The following is a 23,358-nucleotide window of genomic DNA, read 5'->3' on the forward strand; positions in this document are numbered from 1 at the left end:
AGTCTTTGCCTAGTCCTACATCCTGAAGTGTTTCGCCTATGTTTTCTTTTAGTATTTTTATAGTTTCTGGTCTTATATATGTCTTTAGTCCATTTTGAGTTGATGTTGGTGTATGATTAGAGGTACAGGTCAAGTTTCATTCTTTTTACATATGGATGTTCAGTTTTCCCAGCACCATTTATTGAAGAGGTTGCCCTTTCCCCAATGTATGCTGCTGTTGCTATTGTCAAATATTAGTTGGCTGTAAATATATGGGTTAATTTCTGGGTTCTCAATTCTGATCCATTGATCCAAGTGTCTGTTTTTATGCCAGTACCATGCTGTTTTATAGTATAGCTTTGTAGTATAATTTGAAGTCAGATAGTGTAATGCCTCCAGCTTTATTTTTTTTTTGCTCAGGCTTGCTTTGGCTATTTGGGGTCTTTTATTCTTCCACATGAATGTTAGGATTGTTTTTTCTGTTTCTGTGAAGAATGTCATTGGTATTTTGATGGAGATTGCATTGAACCTGTAGATCGCTTTGTGTAGTATGGACATTTTCACAATGTTCATTCTTCCAATCCAAGAGGGTGGAATGTCTTTCCATCTTACTATGTTCATTTTAATTGCTTTCTGCAGTGATTTGTAGTTCTCATTGTAGAAATCTTTCACTGCCTTGTTTAAATTGATTCTTAGGTATTTTGGGTTTTTTGTGAGAATTGTAAATGGGCTTGCTTTCCTGATTTCTTTTTTTGATAGTTGTTATTGATGTGTAAAAATGCTACTGATTTTTGCATGTTGATTTTGTATCCTGCAACTTTATTGAAATCATTTATCATCCCTAAGAGTTTTTTGGTAGATTCTTTAGTTTTTTCTATATATACAATCATGTCATCTGCAAACAGGGAAAATTTGACTTTGTCTTTTCCAATTTGGATGCCCTTTGACTTCATCTTTTCTAATTTGGATGCCCTTTATTTATTTATCTTGCCTGATTTTTCTGGCTAATACTTCCAAAACTGTGCTAAACAGGAGTGGTGAGGTTGGGCATCCTTGTCTTGTTCCCATTCTTAAAAACTTTTCCCCATTCCAGATGATATTGGTGATGGGTTTGTCATATATGGCTTTTATTGTGCTGAGATGCTTTCCTTCTGTACCTAATTTGCTGAGAGCCTTTATCATGAAGGGATGTTGAATTTTATCAAATGCTTTTCTGTGTCTGTTAAGATAATCACATAGTTTCTATCCATGATTTTGCTGATGAAGTATGTGACATTAATTGATGTGTGTATGTTGAACCATCCTTACATCCCTGGAATGAATCCCACTTGATCTTGCTGTATAATTTTTTTGATATGTTGCTGTATTCTCATTGCTAATATTTTGTTGAGAATTTTTGCATCTATGTTCATCAAGGATATTGGCCTTTAATTTTCTTCTTTTGTTGTATCTCTGTCTCATTTTTGTATCAAGGTGATGCTGGACTGATAGAATGAATTTGGGAAAATGGCCTCTGTTTTAATTTCTTGGAATAGTTTTAAGAGAATTAGTATTAATTCTTCTTTAAAGGTCTAGTAGTATTCAGCAGTAAAGTCTTTTGGTCCTGGGCTTTTCTTTGTTGGGATACTGCTGAATACTGCTTAATTCTCATTCTTTGTTATTGATCTATTCAGGTTTTCTATTGCTTCTTGGTTCAGTCTTGGTAGTCTGTATGTGTCCAAAAATTTATCCATTTCTTCCAGGTTTTCAAAGGGGTTGGCATATAGTTTTTTGTAATAGTCCCTAATGATTCTTTGTATTTCTGTGGTATCAGTTATAATGTCTTCTTTCTCATTTCTAATTTTTGTTATTTGGGTTTTTTTTCTTCTTTTTTCAGTTAGCCTAGCTAACGGTTTGTCTATTTTGTTTTATCTTCTCAACAAATCAACCTTTTGTTTCATTGATCTTTTGCATCACTTTTAGGGTCTCTATTTAATTTAGTTCTTCTCTGATCTTAATTATTTCTTTCCATCTACTATTTTTGAGATTGGATTTTTCTTGTGTTTGTAGTTCTTTGAGTTGTAGCACTAGGTTGTTTATTTGAAATCTTTCTATTATTTTGATGTAAGCATTTGTTGCAATAAACTTCCCTACTTTTGTAGTATCCCACAGGTTTTGGTATGATCTGTCTTTATTTTTGTTAGTCTCAAGAAATTTTTTGATATCCTGTTTAATTTCTTTTTGGACCTATAAGTCGTTAAAGAGCATGTTGTTTAATTTCCATGCATTTGTATAGTTTCCTGAGTTTTGCTTGGTATTTATTTCTAGTTTCAATCCATTATGGTCTAAAGAGATACTTGAAATGATTTCAATTTTCTTTAATTTTTTGAGGCAATTTGTTACTTAACGTATGGTCTATCCTAGAAAATGTTCCATGTGCTGATGAGAAGAATGTATGCTCTAGTTGTTGGGTGAAATGTTCTGTAGATATATGCTGGGTCCAGTTGGTATAAAGTGTAGTTTAAATACTGTGTTTCTCTGTTGATTAGTTGCCTGGATGATCTATCTGGTGCTGCGAGAGGGGTGTACAGGTCCCCTACTATGATTGTGTTGGGGTCTGTCTTTTTCTTTAGGCCTAATAGTATTTGCTTTATATATGTGCGTGCACCAGTGTTTTGCACATATATATTTATGACTGTTATGTCTTCTTGTTGAATAGCTCCCTTTATCATAAAATAATGGCCTTCTTTTTTTTCTTTTTATGGTTTTTGGTTTAAAGTCCATTTTTTCTACTGTAAGAATAGATACTCCTGCTTGTTTGGGGTTTCCATTTGTGTAGTATATCTTTTTCCATCCCATCATTATTAGTCTGGGTGTGTCTTTATAGGTGAAGTGAGTCTCTTGAAGATAGCATATAGTTGGTCTAGCTTTTTAATTCAGTCAGTCAGTGTCTTTTGAGTGGGGAGTGTAATCATGTCCATTTAGGGTTGTTATAGAAAGGTATTGTCTTACTCCTGGCGCTTAATTTATTTTTGTTTGTTTGAATGTTTTAAATACTTTTTGTTCTTTTCTTTCTCTTTTATTGTTTGTCTTTGATGTTTGTTGTTTTTTGTGGTGGTAAGATTTAGTTTCTTTCTCTTTCTTGTTTGCATTTTTGTTGTACCAGTGGTTTTTGTTCTTTCTTGCGTATTCATGGTAGTGATTATCATTTTTCAGATTCCAAATGAAGGACCACCTTGAAGATTTCTTGCAGGATTGGTCATGTGTTGGTGAACTCCTGCAGTTTTTGTTTGTCTGGTAAATATACACTATTTCTCCCTCATTTCTGAAGGATGTTGTTGCTGGATGCTTTGGGTTAAATGTCCCCCTACAACTTAATTACCAGGGTAACTGTTGAGCGTGGGAAGTTCTATTATGGTAATTTAATGGTAGCGCCTTGAAGAGGTGATTAGATTGTAGGACCATAATGTGCCATAATGAATGGATTAAAAATGGTGGTCAGGGGCATGGTTCAGAGGCCTTTAAAAGAAGAACTCTTGAGAGGTTAGTCTCCCTCTGCTGCACCACATGCCATGTGAGACCACTGGGTCACTGTTGCCACCACCAAGGTCTTCATCCAATATGTTCCCTGGACTTTGGAATGCCCAGCCTCTGAAACTGTAAGCAATAAATTTCATTTTCTTATAAATTACCCAGTTGTAGATATTTTGTTATAAGCAACAGAAACAGACTAATACACTGGATATAGTGTTCTTGGCTGGCAGGTTTTTTTCTTTTAGTATTTTGAATATATCATCCCATTTTCTTCTGGCCTATAGAGTTTCTGTTGAGAAGTCTGCTGTTAGTCTGATAGTGGCTCCCTTGTGGGTGACTTGATGCATTTCTCTTGCTTCTTTTGAGATTCTCTGTCTTTGAGCTTTGCCAGTTTGACTATAATGTTTCTTGGAGAAGAACTTTTCAGTTTTAATCTGTTCAGGGATCTTCGAGCCTCCCATATCTGAAGATACATGTCTCTCTCTATACCTGGGAAGTTTTCTGTTACTATTTCTTGAATAGGTTTTCCATGTCTTTTCCATTCTCCTCCACTTGTGGAATACTATGATTTGAATGTATATGTGCTTAAGGTTGTCTGCCAGCTCTCTTAGATTTTCCTCATTTTTTAAAATTCTTTATTCCTTTTTTTTGTCTGTGATATTTTGAAAAGACTGTCTTCAAGATCAGAAATTCTTTCGTCTGCTTGTTGTAGCCTGCTGACTAAGCTCTTGGTCGTGTTTTTAATTTTGTTGAATGAATCTTTCAGTTTCATGAGTTCTGCTACATTCTTTTTTAAAGTATTAATCTCTTTGTAAATGTCCTCTTTCATTTCCTGGATTTTTTTTCTTGTTTCATAATGTTGTCTGAGTCTTCTCATATCTCAGCGAGTTTCCTCAAGATTGCTGTTCAGAATTCCTTTTCAGTCATTTCAAGGGTTTCCTGTTCTATAGTATCTGGTATTTAAGAATCACTGTATTATTTTGGTGGTGTCATATTTTCTTGGATTTTTGTATTTCTAGTATCTCTTCATATCTACGTATCTCTATATATCTAGTATCTCTTTGCTGTCAGAGCAGTTGTTTCTTCTATTACTCTATAGTGGGCTTTGAGGAAAGATACTTCCTCTTCTTTTTCAGGTCTCTACTGATCACTCATCGTGTCAATGAAGTCAAGTGTGAGGAACAGTTGCCTGCATGGTGGTTGTGGCTACCACCATAACAGTGAGCCATTTTTGCAGCAGCTGTGGTAGAAGTGGTGTTTTCATTGTGTTCCTTGCCTGCTTCTGGGCAGAGGGTTTTGACCTTGGCTCCTGCCTAGGACTCCAGACATACTCCTTGCCTGTTTCCAGGCATTGGGTGCTGCCCTCGGCTCCTGGCTAGGATCCTGAGTGTGCTACTTGTCTGTTTCCTGGTGGTGGGGGCTGCCCTTGGCTCCTGCCTAGACCCCAGGTTGCCCTTTGCCTGCTTCCAGGCAGTTGTGGCTGCCTTCAGCTCCTGCCTAGGCCTCTGGGCATGCTCCTTGCCTGCTCCAGATGGTTGTCTTTTGTTTTTCTTGCATTATTTTTCTCCATCATAGCACCAGTTCTTTCCAACTCTCCATTACATGAAACATTTTGGTGTATCTCTTTCTTTCTTTCTTTCTTTCTTTTTTTCTTTTCCTGGGAAACTGCTCTTGTAGAGTCTTAACATCCTCTGGCTGTACAACTGTCATCCTGGGCTTTTCTTTCTTACTCTTTTGGTTGGCACTACTGCAACTCGTGTTTTTTTTTCTTTTTCATTTTACATCCTTCTTTGATGAAGCATACCCCTTAGCAACTTCATAAGAAAGAGTATATGGATGATCAGTTCTTTATATTTTCACATATTTGAAATTTTCTTTTAGCCAAAAATAGTCTAAAAACTGACTTTTTTACCACTTCTGCTAAATTCTTTTTATAATAGTTTTAACAAACATCATGCTGAAAGTTGTAGAAAAGGCACCACCTTTAAAGAATATGGTGAGGAAGAACAATTGCCACCCATCTAACTGCTTGCCATCTTAATTCTAGTTTGTCTGGGATTCTAGGTTACAAATCTCTGAACTTGGAAGGCTATGCTCCACTGTCTTCTAAAATTCATTAATATAATACTGAGTTAGTCCTTTGTAGGTCATGTCCTTTTTTCTCTGGTGGGTTTTAGGGCCTACTCTTCATTTTTTCTTGGTGTTTTTCAATTCCTAATATGTGTCTATTGTTCCATTCATGTTGCATTTAGTAGGTACTTTCTTCTGAGTTATGTCCTTCACCTCTAGAAAATTATCTTCTATTATTTCCTTAGTAATTTCCTCCCCGCCTCTCTTTTTTTTCTTTGTATTCTTTATTTTTGTAACTTATGTTATTCTACAATGGACCACATGGGCTGACCATCCAGTGTCTCATCTTTTCAATGATACTTTGTTTCTTGGTTTATCTATTTCCTGGCAATGCTCCCAGTTCCTAAAACAAAACAAAAATAGATTCATAGTAGTGTTGAGATATAAAATTATGTTTTTATTTTCCCAAAGTCTTTTGTATTCTCTGGGGTTTCGATTTGTCATTTGTTTGTTTGTTTTAAGCAGAAGAGGGTAAGTGACTAACAGTACAGTTTTTGGAGCCAGACAGACCATGTTTGAATCCCCATCTCCCACACTTAGTAACTCCGTTACTTTGAGCAGTTTAAAATTCTTCACACCTCTATCCTTATCTGAAATGGGAATAATAATCTTATATCTATCTCATATCTATCTCAGAATTCTGAGGATTAAAACACTAAGAACAATATCTGGAATGCATTAGACCTTATATGTATTTGCTATTATCATTGCTATTATAATCATCATCATCATTATTATTATTTTATGGATATGATGTTGTCTCACTGTCCCGGAAGGCACTACCTACAGTTCTTAAAGTTCACTTTTTTCCCCTAAATAGAGTTTTCCCTCCAGTTCAATTTCTTTTTTCTATTTGCTTATCTTTTTTCCTTTTCTCTTTTTTTTTTTTTTTTTTTTTTCTTTTTTCTAAATTCAGTAGGCTTTCTTGAACTATCTGGCAATACTTGATTATAGGTTCACATTTAACAGTAAGACAATAAATAGCTGATTGGGAACTTTGCATACAAAGGCAGCTTTTCCTGATTCAGGTGGTTTAGGGTCTTGGGCTGGGTAACTAGCCATTGCAGACAGTGGAGAGTCCCTTGGAGGCCAGACACCAAAACTATTTTTTGCTCTAGGATTGATTTCTTCTAAGAGGAGCCCTTTGATTTTTGCTTGGGAATAAATGCCTTGCTTCAATGGATGGGGATGCTGTTCCTTATACAAACATTCAGTTAATCTCCCAATTTTCAGCCCCACCTCTCACTTCCACTCTCCCTAGTGCCCTCTTACTAGACATCTCTGAGCCACTGAACCAGCCGGTGGTTCTACAAATCAGTGGGTCCTATTTACTGTAAGCCAAGCCTTACAGTGCCTGTTTCAGCAGTTCTTTCTGTGTTTTCTAGCTCACATTAATTTGTTGAAGTCTTTCATCTGTTGATGCCCTTCCTCCATCTATTGTGGTTTTATTTATTTTTTATTTCTGTACTGCCATTTTTGTGAATCTTAAAAGAAGTAAAAACGTTTGTGGTCTACCTGCTATCTTTAACTAGAAGTCATTGAAAATTCGTAAGGAGAAAAATGACCAGATCAAATGGCATTTTACAAAGATCATTCTAGATCGAGTTTGAATAATAGCAGCATAAACAAAGAGTAAGTTTTCCTGAATGTAATTATGTGATGCTTATAACATAGCACAAGATATAGGTAACAAAACCATTTATTAAAATAAAGACAGAAATAATATATTCTTAGACATAAACCAATAAGTGGATTGATAATGAGTATTTAAAGGAATACGATCATCAAGGAAAAACTTAAATACTGTCTCCTATTAAAAGCAAAATATAATTCCCCAGACCAAAACTGAAATGACTTTCTTCAGAAATAATCTAATCGTTACCTATTCTAGCAGTGCTTTCCATCTATAACTTGATTCCAACCCCTCTCTTATCCTTGACTACATATGTTATTTTGCATAGGATAGCAATAAACTAGCCTTAAACCAGCCTTGGACTTCTAGAAGTTCATAGTCTTTTATTTGCAATTAATTAATAGCAACCAGGATCAAAATGCTATCTCATAAGGTGGCAATGATGACTAAAATGAGATAAAATACGTAATGTTCATTTTTTAATCTTTCTTTCTTTGTACTACATATCGAGTTTTAAACCAATCCTAGAATGTCTCCATACATTAATTCTGTAATCCAAATTCCCCAAAATCTATCTATATGAAAATTTTGGTGTTTTAAAAGGGGACTGCTGCCAAATAATGGAGTGTTACATGTAAAAAGTGTTTTTCCTGCTTCCTTTAGCCTTAAAAAAGACTTTGCAGTCTTTTAACCAGCTCCTTTGTGTATTTGATTAAAGGATACTTGTAAGCTTTTGTGCTGTTACAGAAACATACTGTACATTGATTATAGCCAGTTCTATAGATCTTTTTGATAATATGAATAATCTCTTTATCAAAGTTCTATTTCTATAAACCCTAGCAACGTAAATGTGTTTTTTCAGTGTGAGCCAGCTTAATTGTTGTGCTGACATATATGTGATTGTCCTTTATTTATTGCCTTTCAAATAGATTTAGAAAAATGCACTTAGACAAATTGTTTTCATTTGTATCTCCCTAAAAAGAACTATACATATTTAAAAATTATACATGATAGCAGTTTTATTGCAAATTATTTGGGTGTCTCATTTTGTTGAGAACATATTTACTTCCTGTCCTCCACATAAAAACTTAGAGAAAGGGCATGGAGAAATTTTAAATCCGTAAACTAATAATTTCAGGGGATTTCAAGGAAAATAAAATTTTAGAAAGACCATTCCAGGCTCCAAATATCTGTACGTATATGATTATAGCTTAAAGAATGGCAAAAGCAGTATGCATTTTTCATAATTAAAATATATTATAAACCATCTGTGTCTCTTTCATATAAATAAAAAAGATTGTAATTTCAAATCATTATCATATCTATTTGCCTTTATTGTAAGTGGAAGCTAAAGTTTCTGGTTACTGCTAGCTACTGCAAGATTTTTCCCTAATTGCATATGCTTTTTGATTACCAATACATTTATTTTCAGTATGTGTTGTTCTTATTTGCCTCTGACTGTTCAGTGTACACGCACACACACATCTGAGAGAGCTATAAAAACAAAAGGCATTTTATTAAGTAAATAATACTCTTCAAAGGTTTTATTCAGTTTACATAATAGATGAAAAGTTCATTTTTAGGGTATTATATTCTATGTGGGAATTATTATTTTAAAAACCTTGATATGGTGTTTTTTTCATCATTTGAATGTTGTCATGATTTCTTGGTGGCAATACAGAAATCTTCCTGCTTTTTTTTTTCTTTTCACAGTATTCAAAGTAGTCCATGTGACCTAGATATTGAAAATTGAGGTAGTATGCTGCATTGCTGATATTTACTGTGAAACCTCAGAAACATTCTAGTTACACATTCTAGAATTACAGATGAACATTGTTTAATATTGCTGGTACTTTAAAAGGTCTCTAATAGTCTATACAATCATATACAATTATTTTTTAAGCTGGTTTTAAAATATTTTTGAAAAATATATTTTAAATAATCAAATAAAAATGTAGTTCTTTTATATTCCTGTTAAAATGTACATATGATCAATGTTTATTTTTAAGTTTTCGATCATGCTAGACAAGACTTACTATGAATTTTCCTCCCATTATTTACCTTGTATTTAGAATTATAGTAATCTGTTGTATTTACAAATCTAACTTCAGTAAGGTATGATTAATCTTCTGCCATTTCCTAATTTGGGTTTTATTAACTTATTAAAAGATAAAATATTATCTAGAATGTGCATTATAAAATTGTGTTCATTAATAGAAGTTAATTTTATCATCTGTCAGATTGGTATAAAGCATCCCTTTCCAAAAATCATCTTTTACATTCAAGAAGCCATATTCTCCCAGAGTGGAAAGCTATTTCATCCTTTAATACTTTTGTGTAAAAACTGAAACCCTGGAAGGAATGCTTTGAATGAGTAAAGGCATCTGCACAGGTAAATGACTTTCACGTAGAGAGTCATATGTCTACTGAAAGAATCAGATTTGTTTTCTCTTTACTCATTGCAAAAAATTATAAAATAGAAATGACGATTACATCACAATTCTCAGCTGAGAAATTAAAACACAGATGTACTACGGATCAAATGTGTAGTTCTGTTTCTCTCTTTGATGATCGAAAGATGAGCTTGCCAAGCTAATTCCCAGGTTTCTTTGTATAGCCTGGGAGAACTATAAAGTACCAGAGTAGATGACCAGAATCAGTATTGAGAAGTCTAAGGCCATAAGCCGGAAACTCAGTGCCTAGAATCAAATCTGAAGTGAAAGGAGAAGCAGAAACAAGTAAGAAATGCAACTGGGTGAGGCAGAAGCTGTACAGGATCATATGCACTCAACAAATAAGCAATAAACAAATATAAGACAGTGGTTCAGAAACAGGACTCTAAACAAAGAGTGTGGTACAGAGAAAATTATACCTTTTTTGAAAGTGTGCATAGAGAACTTATTGGGACTAGAAACTTCCTGCAGTTGAACCATAAATCTAGCTCTGATTTGTCTCCAGCTTCTGGTGGAATATGCTCTTCTTTCTTCCAAATCAGTATTTCCCAATTAGCATTTCACAGAAGTCTTCTAAAAGCTGTGTTATGAAGGTGGGGAGAAAATATCAGTTGTCAAGTAAATTTCAAGAATTAATACACAACACACACTCATGCACACATACACTTACACATATATACACACATATATATTCTTCATATTTCTCTCTCTTGAAAATTTACAATGCCTTTATTATGTAAAAGCTTCTAAGAGGTCCTAGAGAAGAGAAATCTGTAAACCCAACATTTCCCAAATGTGTTTGGTCATCAAACACTATTTTGCATCATATCAAATTCCAGCCTGTGGAGTAATGTTCTACATGACAGCAGTTTGGGAAACTGACAGTCCTGTTTCATTAGTATTTCCATACACAGAGCTATTGCAAAGCCACTTTTAAAAGGTAAGGTTCTGACTGACTGAATTTGTCCAATATTTACTAATGTAACTGTTGCAACTTTGCACAGGATCTGGACTGTAACACAAGAAGGCCTCACATTATTTATATAGTCAGACAAATAAGAACTTAACCATAGTTACTTATTTTTAAAGGCATATTGCTGATCTGATATTTTGGACAATAATCACTAGACATTAATAAGAGCATCAAAGTATGTTTCACAATAATTATATTCTGTTCTTACTAATTCTTGGTAAAGAGGAATCCAACTGAAAATGTCCAAAAGTGGTCTTGTGTTAATACAGGAAGCAGTGTGTTGTTAAGAAGACACAGAACTACCAGCAGCTAGGAGACTTGCATTTTCTGTTCTGGATCTGCCATGAGCTATTTATAAGAAATTAGAAAAGATAGTCTCTCAGAATAACCACAAAAATTCCTTGAACTATTTAAGTCAAGTGAACAGATACGATGTGGGGGGGGGTGAGGAAGAGGTGGATAGGAATGGGTAAAGGGGCATGAAAATCAAGTACAATGTATTTTGAGAAGTAAAATAAAAAATAAATAAAATAAATTTTAGAAGAAAGAAAAAGAAAAGATAGTCTCTTCTGAACAATAAGGAGATTATCGTTTCCCAATATTCCTTCTAGATATTAAGAATGAGTTCTTAAGTTCTTAAGTTCTGTGCTCAAATTTGGAAAATTCCGGGTTAGACAAAGTTAAGCAAGTTTGTGTGCTCAAGTTAATATGCACTGTGGATTTCCAAAAGATGAATATATTAAAGGTTTCTGTGTTACCCTATTTCTATACCATGTATATTAGGTAATCCTCGGAGCATAGTTGGGAAATTCAGGACTGAATATACTCCAGACTTCCTTCTAATTCTGAAATGTTATAATTCATTGATTTTAAACTATTTACATTTTTCTCCTCAATAAAAAAAAAAAAGAGAGGACTATACATTTATAACCAAAGAGCTCAAGTTGAATGTTTGTGATGAAAAATGTCTTAGATTGCAGCATTATAACAACTCCACATTTAATTAAATCTTATTAATTAATTAAAAGTAATATGTGTGATTTCAGAGTATTTAGCATCTTAAAGATTTTTAAAGTTATTTATTATATAGTGTTAGTCTTTATAATTTCTATAAAATATTCTAAAATCATGCATATATTATTTTTAACTTTAGAAAATTGTATACTCTACAACTCCAAGGAAATAATACCTAAGGAAGAAATAGTTTTTCCAAAATAGGAAGTATTGTTTTTCATCACTTAATTTAGTAAGCATCGATGTAATTAATTATTCTTCTAGCATATTCTTCCAAAACATATTTGGATTTGGCATTATAGTAACTTTCTGCTATTAAAAAAATCAAATAATGGAAGAATATTGTATTTCTTTGGAGGTAGTTCGAAATGTAGATTAGTTTTTGTTTGTTAAGGAAATTACTGGCAAAAAATTATTTGGGGGCAGGAGTCATCTCAAAGGAACTTCCGCTGGCCAAATCTGGGACAATTTGAGCATCAAAATATATAATGATAGTAATGAATTACAACACACTGAATAAAATAAGAATCCATCAGTCCATACCAATATAAATGAATACATAAATAAATAAGGGAGAAAATTCTTCCTTACATTGCAATGCTAACTTATAAAAGGGATAATGGAGTTAGAAAATCATGAGTAAATAGTAAAATTAGTGGGTAAAACTGTATATTAAATAATTTCAAAATATTCCCCCACAAATTACTTATTATAAAGGAAATCTAGTAATTTGACAGTGGAAAAACCAGTGCATATCACATTAACAAACTAATCAAAGTTAACACCACCAGTATTGGATTCAACTGACATTTCATGTGCCTCTTGATATTATGATCTGAAAAGGACATTGCATCACCTATGTAGTATTCTTACCAAAATGCATGATCTAAATCTAATCATGAGGAAATATTAAAACAAGGGCACATTTAGCAAAATAACTGGCCTATATTCTTTAAAATGTCAAGGTCAGGAAAGACAAAGAACGGCTAGATAGTGGTTCCGTTTTAAAGGAAACTAAAAAGACTTAACAACTAAACATGATATGTGATAATAAAATGGATCCTGGCCCAGGGGTTTTTAAAAAATCTATAAAATGCTACAAAGGATATTATTGGGACAGTTATAAAAATAGAATGGACTATGGATTAGCTATATTACATCTCTTGATTTTGATAATTGTATTGTGGTTAAGTAAGAGAATATCCACATTCTAAGAAAATGCACACTACTAAAGTATTTGGAGGTAAATTGGTACACTGCTCCAATTTACTCTCAAAGATTCCAGAAGAACAAATTAGATACTTAGATAACAAAGCAAATGAAGCAAAACGTAAATATCTGAGGACTCTGGATAAAGAGTTACAGGAGTTATTTATTCTATTCTTACAGCTTTTCCATAAGTTTTCATTTATAGCAAAATAAAATTGAAAGTTGTAATACTATTTTTAACCACAGTATGCTCCCTGAGAGTCAAAGTTTATTTCACTATATAGGGCCAAATCATTCTATATATGGATGAAAGAACATTGCATTAGAAAGCCAAACCTTAGAAATTTATCTTACTCTTTGTCCAATTTGATAGAATTAAGAAGCAAAATTATTATGGTGAATAATAATATCTCTCTCTCAAGAAAAGGTAATTTATAGTATATTTGTGAGCCGTGTTAAATTCTTTATGTTAAATGTACCGTGTGAATTTATGAATTGAGGATATTAATATTTTAAGAAAAGGCACTTAGAGAATGTTCAATAGACAGTTATTTCAAAAGACACATGAAACTACTATACATCCATTCTCTCTCCAATCCCCATCCCACCTACCATACATTTACTCATTCTTCACTCACCACTCTACCTGGCTAATTCAAATACAACAAGTGTTTCATCCAGGAACATTTTCTCACTTTTTATTTTATTTTTTAGAGATGTTCATGACCGGACTCCCTCTAAATCATTATAAACTAAATCATTGACACCGCTCTATAAAGGTAATAGGTTATGTTTTAAATCGAGAAACGTGATTTTTAAAAAAGACTTTCTTTGTACAAGAGATTGACTAGTTTTTGATAGTTGCTTTGTGTCACAAATTACCACAGTATGTTTTTATTTTAAAAATGGATAATTATTAAATTGTCCTCAATTTTAAATATTTTGGTACATCACAATTTTTTTAAACTTGGCACCGTATGTATATTTACATGATGTTTTGCTTCCTTTACTTTTCTCAGAGTATAGATTCTGCCTTCTTTATGCTTATAAGCTGTCCAGTCTTTATTCCCAAAAATATGGTATTACATTTTTTCTGTTCAGAGGCCAAATATTACTTTTTGGTTGTTTTGACGATGAGAGTTGGTAAGTCAAAGTATAATCCAGAAGACTAAATTGTTCTATAGATTAATTTTTTAGATATTTACCATTTAGTAGACAATCAAGAGAAAATGACTATTATAGGTTCAGATATCACTGCTATACTTTTGGAATCTACCAGTCTAAACCAAAAGTAAAAGTGGAGATAAAAGGGATAAACTAGGAACCAAGTATTTAGGAATAAATGAGCATGTTTGAAGCAGGATTTTAAAGTTGTTTTGATACTTCTGTATAAGAAAGAATATTATTCTTGACACAAGAGAGATAAAGGATTGTTTCCATCTGGAAAAATTAATAGGTTTCTAAGGAAAGATAAATGTATTAACATTTCAACAAATGAGTTTTTATTTTCTGCTATATCTTAGTTCTTTTAATTCTGCTAATAATTTTATAGCCTACATTCAAAATGTATTGAATAGAACATGTTAATATTCTAGCTCTATTGAAGAGGACACAAATAAATGGAAGAGTATTCCATGTTCGTGGATTAGAAGAATTAATATTGTTAAAATGTCCATACTGCCGCATACTACCCAAAGCAATCTGCAGATTCAACGAAATCCCTATCAAAATGTCAATGACATTCTTTGCAAAAATAGCAGAAACAATCATAAAATTCATGTGGAACCACAAAAGACCCCAAATAGCCAAAGCAATCCTGAACAAAAAAAACAAAGCTGGAAGCATTACACTACCTGATGTAAAATATACTACAAAGCTATAGTAACCAAAACAGCATGGTATTGGCATAAAAATAGACACATGGACCAATGGCAGAGAATAGAAAACACAGAAGTTAATTCACACACTTACAACCAACTGACTTTCAAAAAGGTGCCAAGAACACACATTGGGGAAAGGACAGTCTTTAATAAACGGTGCTGAGAAATCTGGATATCTACATGCAGAAAAACGAAACTAGACCCCATCTCTCACTATATACAAAAGTCAACTCAAAATGGGTTAAAGACTTAAAAGTAAGATCCAAAACTATAAAACTACTAGAAGAAAATATAGGAGAAATGCTTCATGACATTGGTGTAGGCAAGGACTTTTTGGATAATAACTCAAAAACACAGACAACAAAAGAAAAATAGAGAAATGGAATTACATCAAACTGAAAAGCTTGTGCACAACAAAGGAAATAATCAACAGAGTGAAAAGACAGCCTACAGAATGGGAGAAAACACTTGCAGACTAGCTTCTGACAAAGGGTTGATATCCAGAATATATAAGGAGCTCAAAAAGCTCAATAGCAAAAAAAGCATTTAACCTGATTAAAAAATGGGCAAAGGACTTGTACAGACATTTCTCAAAAGACACACAAATGGCCAACAGGTACACAAAAAAATTCTCAACTTCACTAATCATCAGGGAAACGTAAATCAACACCACAATGAGAAATCACTTCACCCAAATTAGAACAGCTGTTATCAAAAAGATAAAAAATAGCAAATGCAAGCATGGATGTGGAGAAAAGGGAACTCTTATTCACTGTTGGTGGGAATTATAAATTGATGCAACCATTATAGAAAACAGTATGAAGTTTCCTTACATAAAACTAAAAATAGAACTACCATATGATCCAGCAGTCCCACTCTGGGTATTTATTGAAAAGAAATGAAATCAGTAGTCAAAGACATATCTGCACTCCCATGTTTATTGCAGCACTATTACCAATGGTCAAGATATGGAATCAATCTAAGTGTCCATCAGTGGATGAGTAGATAAAGAAAATGTGGTATATATACACAATGGAATACTACCCAGCCATTGAAAAGAAAAAAAATAATGAAATCCTTTCATTTGTGGCAACATAGGTTTACCTAGAGGACATTATGTTAAGTGAAATAGTACAGGAACAGAAAGACAAATACCACATGATCTCACTCATTTGTGGAATCTAAAAAATAGTGCTTATCAGAGGCTGAGGAGGGTAGTGGAGGAGAGGTGATGAAGAGAGATTGGTCAATGTGTACAAAATTACAGTTAGATAGGAAGAATAAGTTCGGGTGCTCTACAGCACAGCAGCATGCAATAGAACTATACTATAGACTATAGTAAACAATATTTTAATATATATTTCAAAATACCTAGAAAAGAGGATTCTGAATGTTCTCACCATAAAAAATAAATGACAAACATTTGAGGTGATATGCTTGATACCATAATTTCATCATTATAAAATGTCTACATGTATTGAAACATCACAGTATACCCCATAAATATGTACAATTTTGTGTCATTTAAAAGCAAACTAATGGAAAAAATTTTACAATTTTAATGACCATAAAATTTCTATGAGAAAATGGTCACATGTTATTATATAAAATTATTTTAAAGAATTAAATCTTGGAACTCTTATTTACAACAGAAAGGTTTCAGCATCAAAATTGATCTGCTTTTTTTTTTTCCTCATTTAAATTTTTTCTACTGAAAGAATAACTGTCTCACACCATGATATGTACGCCAGAATTTTTATTGTAACGTATTAAAAAAGAGAGTCTCATTCTTGCTGTGTTTCTATAATCTGAATGTAAAGTAACACCATATCAAGAACCAGCAGATGGAGGAAAAGAACACTCTAGGAAGCTAGGCTATAAATACTAGGTTAATTCCAGAATTTCAAGATTTTCAACATTTTGCTAAAGCTTTCCTAAACTGTGTGATCTTTTAGTAAGAAATTCATAACTTAGGGTGGAAAAGAAGGCACAGAATTTCAAGCTGAGGTCTGTTTATTACACGAGTTGGTTTCATCATCTTCTTACACTTAGTGTGAGAGTCATTTTTGGTTCTCCAAAGTCCTAACTTATATGAGTTCTGAGAAATAGCTCCATCAGGAATAGAAAAGTGTTTTTCTTTTTTTCCTCCAGCAGTATTATGATTCTCTTACACATCTAGTGACCTTCATATAAAAGCATCAACATTAAATTTATCCTTGGTGTTAGCGTTAATGATCGAGGGCCCTATGGAAAAAGCTGCTTTGTCTTGTATTCATTCATTCATTCAGCTTAAATCATGTACAAGTGTGCCAGGTACTATGGTTGGACTAAAGTTCAAAACATAGCATAGTCCGTATTCTTAAGTTGTCCGAGTTGTTGAACCATAACATTGCAATATATTAAATGTGATAAGCTTCTGGGTCTGGAAGGTGATCTCCATCCAGGCTCAGAATCCAGATACCCAGGGCCTTGTGTAGGAGCTCAGTTTCTTGACAAGAGTATCCTAGCAGCAAAACAACGCTGAAGTGGGAGTCAGAAAGCCTGGGTTCTAGTCCTGACCACCATTCACCAGGAAAATGAGGCCCGTAGGAAACAGGTGACTTGCTCAAACAAGATAACACTTGCTAGTATATGTCAGAGTGGGTGTCCACATAAGGTTCTTTTGTTGACTAGTCAGGAGAAACATGAACTAGAAGCTACTGAAGTTGGAGAACTTGCTACGATTTTGTGCTATTCGTAAGCAGCTGCATGGCCTGGGTCAAAGAAGAAGGTTAGCACAGTGGAGTCACGGGTTTTCATCTGCTTACCTGGTATGGACAGCTTAGCTATACGTTGAGCCCTGACAGACAGATGTGCTCATCAGGCCTTCTTTGTCTCAATATAGGCTTCTAGTAACAAAGAAAGAAGGAAGAAAGACCACAGAAATTTTACTTATCTTCAACAAAATCAAAAAAGGATTTTTACTTTTTAGATTGGAATGACTGTTGAGGAGCTGGCCAGAACAATGGAAAAATACATAAATTATATATATGAAGTTTTATTGAACACTGCTATTGACATGGATTTACTAGAAGGAGACTCACATTTAGGTGAAGTCTAGATCGAAGAAGTGATAAAGAAGTCAGGAATTAAGTCAAAATGGAGCAAATTAAAATAGGACAAAATCAGAGAAAATAAAGATGCCGTATGAAGGCCCCAGGCAGATCTAGCTCTATTAACCCCAAGGTCCCCAGCCATGTTGATCATAGGAAAATGACATTACTTGACAAACTTCAAAAAACTCAAGTGGCAGCGAGGGAAGCTGTAGGCATCAGTAAACATATGGGTACCTTTCTTCTCTCTGCCTTTTGGGAAAAAGGTAACCTTTTTTGATATTCCAGGACATGCTGCTTTCTCAGCAATGAGAGCCAAAGGTGCTCAGGTCGCTGACATTGTCATATTGGTTGTAGCTGTGGATGATGGGATGATGAAACAGACTGTAGAATCTATTCAACATGCCAAAGATGCTCAAGGTCCTATTGTCCTTGCCATAAACAAATGTGACAAAGCTGAGGTTGACCCTGAAAAAGTGAACAAAGAGCTGCTGTCCTAGGATGTGGTGTGTGCAAGTTACGGAGGTCACGTTCGAGCAGTGCACGTCTCTGCGCTTATGGATGATAATCTGATGGCTTTGGCAGAAGCAACAATTGATCTCACAGAAATTTTAGAATTGAGAGAAGATCCCACTGGTCCAGTGGAAGGAATAGTTACAGAGTCTTTCACAGACAAAGGAAGACACAAACAATGGCTGTCCTGTTGTTACAGTGCTAATTCAGAGAAGAACTTGGAGAAGAGGCTTGATTTTGGTTGCTGGAAAGAGTTGGGCAAAAGTACACTTAATGTTTGACGAAAATGGAAAAACAATCAGTGAGACCCATCCCAGTATGCCAGTGAGAATTATAGCCTTAAGCGACCTTCCTTCTGCAGGAGATGAAATTCTTAAAGTAGAATCTGAGCCAAGGGCATGTGAAGTTGTTGACTGGAGGAAGTATGAGCTGGACAGGAGAAAAATTAAGATGATCTGAAAATAACAGAAGAAAAGCAAGAGGAACACCAAGAAGCACATCAGAAAGCCCATGAGAAGTATGGCACTTTGCACTGGAGGGAGAGATTTGTAAAGTACTTAGAAAGAAAAGAACAGAAACCACTAAAGCCAAGAGAGAAAAACAGAAAGAAATTCAAATGTACTTCCTATAATTATTAAAGGTGATGTTGATGTTTCTGTTGAGGCTACATTGAACATTGTGGTTACTCATGTTGCTTCACACGAGTGTGGACTAGAAACAGTACATTTTTGAGTGGGTAATGTTAGTAAAAAATGATGTTAACGCTGCTAAAAATATCTGATAGTATAATATATGGCTTTAATGTGAATGCAGGCAATGTTATCCAAAAAAAAAGGAGTAAAAATTAAACTTCACAAAATCATTTACCATCTTATTGAAGATTGCAGGAGGAACTGAGCAGCAGATTGCTCTGCACTGTGGAAGAACACTCAATAGGTAAGGCTTCTACTCTAGCTACCTTCTCTGTAACAGAAGGGAAGAAAAACTTCCTGTGGCTGGCAGCAGAGTCCCTGAGAGACAATTAGGAAAACTAAACCACAACAAAAATTAAGTTAATCCATAATGGACATGTTATTTGGAAGGGCTCATTAACCTCATTGAAACACCATAAAGGTGACATTTCAGTCATCAAAACTGGAATTGATTGTGGTCTCAGTTTAGATGAAGAAAAGATAGAACTTCAAGTGGGAGATGAAATTGTCTGTTATGAAGAAAATGCAGTTCTAGCCAGGATTCTTGGGATCCAGGATTTTAAAATTACATTAAAAAGTAAATGACTAAATATATTTATTATCCAGCAACTGGTTTTGCTTTATTGAAGGTAAAAATTCACCACTACTGGTCAAATAGTACCTAAGTTGTTCTACCAAGAGTTACTATGCATTAAAACAAACTGTCAAGTTGTACAGATATAGGAAACCTTATTTAAGGATGCCTCCAACTAAAAATCCTAGCGGGAAGACCAGCAATATGGTAAAAAGGGAATTGTTAATTATTAAACTGCCACAAAATGTAATAAACAGAGTTTAATAAACTTCTTTCACATGTATGCCTTGAAATTTTTTTCTTAAATAAATTTTATAAAAGTAAGCACAGTATGCTGTGGAGGTATGTGGTAAGAGCTCCTAACCCTTACTGGGTAGTTATGAAAGTCAGTGATTTTGATTACCAAATATTATACTAGAAAAATATGACATCAATTTGGTGGTCCAAAACAGCTTATTTCAATTTTTTGGAATAGCTTGAGAAAAATTAGTGTTTGTTTTTCCTTTAAAGTTGAGTAGAATTCAGCAGTGAAGCAATCCGGTCCTGGGTTTTTCTTTGTTGGGAGACTTCTAATTACAAATTCAACCTTATAACTCATCACTGGTCTGTTCAGGTCTTCTGTTTTCTTCTTGGTTCAGTCTTGGTAGTTTACATGTGTCCAGAAATTTACCCATTTTCTTTTTTTCCAATTTATTGGCATATAGTTGTTCATAACAGTCTCTAATAATTCTTTGTATTTCTGTGGTATCAGTTGTAATATCTCCCTTGCTACCAAAACCAGACAAGGACACAACAAAAAAAAAGAAAACTACAGGCCAATATCCCTGATAAATATAGATGCAAAAAATTTTCAACCACATACTTGCAAACTGAATTCAACAGCACATCAAAAAGATTAAACACACACACACACACACACACACACACACACACACACACTAAAGACTATACACTGCAATCAGATCAGATTTATCTTTTCCCAGGAATGCAAAGATGGTTCGACTTAGGAAAATCAATAAATGTGACACATCACATCAATAAAATAATGGACAAAAACCATATGATCAGACCGGCCCATGGCTCTCTTGGGAGAGTGTGGCACTGATAACATGAAGGCCACAGGTTTGGATCCCTATATAGGGATGGCTGGGTAGCTCACTTCAGAGAGCGTGGTGCTGACAACACCAAGTCAAGGGTTAATTAAGATCCCCTTACCGGTCATCTTTGAAAAAAACAAAAACCATATGATCATCTCAATAGATGCAGAAAAAGCATTTATTTGATAAAATTCAACATCCCTTCATGATAAAAATTCTCAACAAATTAGGTATAGAAGGGAAATATCTAAACACAGTACAGGACATATATGACAAACCCACAGCAAACATCATACTAAACAGGGAAAAGTTGAAATTTTTCCTCTACAAACAGGAGCAAAATAAGGACACCCACTTTGACCACTCATTCAGTATATTAATGGGAGTCCTAGCCTGAGCAATTAGGCAAGAGAAAGAAATAAAGGCCATCCAAATTAGAAAGGAGGAACTCAAATTGTCCCTGTCTGCAGACATGGCCTCATATATTAAAAAAACTTAGAGACTCCACCAAAAAACTCTTAGAACAGATAAATAAATTCAGTAAAGTTGCAGGATACAAAAAGAAAAACATACAAAAACAAGTAGCATTTCTATACACTAACAATGAACTAGCAGAAAAAGAAATCAAGAGATTAATCTGATTTATAATAGCTCCAAAAAAAAATAGAATACCTAGAAATAAATTTAACTAAGGAGGTGAAAGATCTCTACAATGAAAACTACAAAACACTGATGAAAGAAACTTTATGACACAAAAATGGAAATGCATCTCATGTTAATGGATTGGAAGAATTAATGTTGCCAAAATGACCATACTACCCAAAGTGATCTACAGATTCAAGGCAATTCTTATCAAAATATCAATGACATACTTCACAGAAAAAGAAAAAGCAATTCTAAAATTCATAGGGAACCACAAAAGAATCTGAATAGCCAAAGCAATCTGAACAAAAAGAACAAAGCTAGAGGCATCACACTACCTGACTTAAAAATATACTAAAAGCAATAGTAATCAAAAACATACACTACTGGCATAAAAACAGACACATGAACCAATGGAACAGAATAGAGTAAGCAGAAATAAATCCACATCTCTACAGCCAACTGATTTTTTGACAAAGGCATCAAGAATATAAATTGGGAAAAGGATAGACTCTTCAGTAAATGATACTGGGAAAACTGGATATCCATGTGCAGAAGAAAGAAACCAGACCCATCTCTCTCTCCCATAAACCGAAATCAACTCAAAATGGATTAAAGGCTTAAATGTAAGACTGAAAGTATAAAACTACTAGAAGAAAACATAGGGGAAGCTCTCTAAGACATTGGTCTGGGTAAAAATTTTATGGAGAAGACATCTAAAGCAAAATCAACAAAAGCAAAAATAGACAAATGGAATTACATCAAACTAAAAAAGCTTTTGCACAGCAAAAGAATCAACAGAGAGAAGAGACAACTGGCAGAATGTGAAAAAATATTTGCAAACTATTCATCCAACAAGAGATTAATATCCAGAATATACAAGGAACTTAAACAACTCAACAGCAAAAAATAAACAAATAATCCAATTAAAAAATTGGCAAATGACCTGAATAGACATTTCTCGAAAGAAGACATATAAATGGCCAACAGGTACATAAAAAATGCTCAACATCACTAATTATCAGGCAGATGCAAATCAAAACTAAAAGGAGATATCATCTCACCCCAGTTGGAGTGGTTATTATCAGAAAGACAAAAAATAGCAAATGCTGGTGTAGATGTGGAGAAAAGGGAACCCTTATATACTGTTGGTTGTAATGTAAATTGGTACAGCCATTATGGAAAACACTATGGAAAAGGAAAGTTAGTTCACATTTTGAATTTGAACTTTGTACTTCAAAAATTTGGTGAACAGAGTGAGTACATGTTTCTTAAGGTTATCATGGGAATAAATGAAATAAAAATGTCCATTTTGTTAATACATTAATTTAACATGAGAAGGTGTTCCCCCTATACGGAAATTAGCTATTATGTAGTCAGGATTTGGGATGGAGCCTGGAAACTCTTTAAATTAACCTTCCTGTATTTCCTTTTGTAATTCAGAGTATATGCAGGGAAGTGTAGATAAGCTGTATGAATTGCTTTTTTCTTTTAATGTATTCTGTGGTATTCATTAATTTATACATATTTTAACTCCTTAAAAATGATAGTGTATGTGAGTGAAATGATTTTGTATGTTAATCCTTAACTATTCTAGGCAAAGATAAAATAGTAAAAAATCAGTTTAATGATAGTTGGTTTCCTGATAAATTTCAAAGTTGACCGGAATCATATTGCAACTTTTTCATATTAACCTTCAAAATTGCTAACTTGTTTTAAGAGTTTTGGAGCATGCCTTTACAGAATTGAAGAGTAATATGTTGTCTCCTTACTTTAGGTATTTCTTTTACTGCCTAATAAATTATAGCTTTGCAAGTATGAGGGCATGATTAATTTTTTTTCCTCTTGCTTTTAAGTAGGATAAATAATTCAGCTTTTTATCAGAGTAGTTTCAGTTTTTGTACTATATCATAAATAGCTCATCAGTTGTATTAGAGAGAACTATTTTTTTTTTCCTTACCAGA

The 23,358-nt window shown here is 33.8% G+C and overlaps 1 protein-coding gene and 1 pseudogene across 2 annotated transcripts in view; both read left to right on the top strand.

Moving 5' to 3' along the window:
• MBD5 (methyl-CpG binding domain protein 5) overlaps positions 1-23,358 on the top strand; it is a 130,692-nt gene that overhangs the window by 9,916 nt on the left and 97,418 nt on the right. The window lies entirely within an intron of this gene.
• Positions 17,469-19,644, top strand: LOC134363603 (translation initiation factor IF-2, mitochondrial-like; annotated as a pseudogene).

The sequence above is a fragment of the Cynocephalus volans genome, chromosome 1 (assembly GCF_027409185.1).
Source record: "Cynocephalus volans isolate mCynVol1 chromosome 1, mCynVol1.pri, whole genome shotgun sequence".
NCBI classification, from domain to species: Eukaryota; Metazoa; Chordata; class Mammalia; order Dermoptera; family Cynocephalidae; genus Cynocephalus; species Cynocephalus volans.